This window comes from Penaeus monodon, chromosome 30 (assembly GCF_015228065.2).
Source record: "Penaeus monodon isolate SGIC_2016 chromosome 30, NSTDA_Pmon_1, whole genome shotgun sequence".
NCBI lineage: Eukaryota > Metazoa > Arthropoda > Malacostraca > Decapoda > Penaeidae > Penaeus > Penaeus monodon.
Window position 1 is genome coordinate 23,337,284 of NC_051415.1, and position 916 is coordinate 23,338,199.

The window sequence follows — 916 nt, forward strand, 5'->3', positions numbered from 1 at the left end:
CTTTCAATGTACATATGCACTTTTCGTCTTAGTGTTCTTATATCTTAGAACATAAATAAAATATAATTTTCCGTCAGCCTTCGAGGACGCAATTAACATTTTCCCCATAACTTGAACGAGGGAAGCAAATCTCACCCCTCGCTTGTCGAGAGATCATGTCGGTATGTGAACGTGCGCGGGGCGTGTCCCTTGACAGACGCCGGACGGACGGCTTGGCGACAGGGCTTCTGTGGCAAATTCTTGGTCCTTAGCCCATAGATGTGGTAGTTTCGCGGAGGCGCAACTATGCTCATGTATTAACACGTCATCTCCTAGAACAGGACTCGAAACTGTCATCACGCTGTCGCCAAATATAGGCCGGGAAATGAACTCGACAAGAGAATCGAGGCTGGCCACCGAAGTCTGGCGTAACCGCAGACTTCGATCGAACGTCACCCTAGTCCGTCAGCTCGATCTTGATGACACGTTCCTTCTGCAATACAAGTGTGCTTGTATTAGGTGGCATATTGAACCTATATAAGGATTATAGCTAATGCTTACTCTGATAAAGGTAAAAAATAGATTAAGGTAAAATATGTTGTTTCATTACACTAACAACGTCTCCTTTAGGGATTAAGGCTGTTGGTTTTGTTAAAGGGCATCTTTTCAATACCAATGAATATTATGATAATTGTTGTGATAAAAAAATAAGAAACAGGGCAAACAATTCTCATTATATTCTTAGCGTTATCTTAGAAAAGGATTTTGTTACTGTTAGGAATTTACGTAACATGTTTATTATTATGGTATCATCATAATTTTTAAATCCAATATTTCATTCTTACTAACAACGACATTTTAATTTTACTCATTTAATCAAACTTGCTATCAGCATATCATTAGTAATCTTTTCCCCATTAAGCCAGGGCAAAATTCT

At 39.2% G+C, this 916-nt stretch overlaps 1 protein-coding gene across 1 annotated transcript in view; it reads right to left on the bottom strand.

Moving 5' to 3' along the window:
• Nucleotides 1-916, bottom strand: part of LOC119592647 (serine/arginine repetitive matrix protein 2-like) — a gene marked incomplete in the record, with an annotated part of 68,424 nt that overhangs the window by 647 nt on the left and 66,861 nt on the right. Inside the window, 1 exon segment of the mRNA XM_037941561.1 lies at nucleotides 1-472.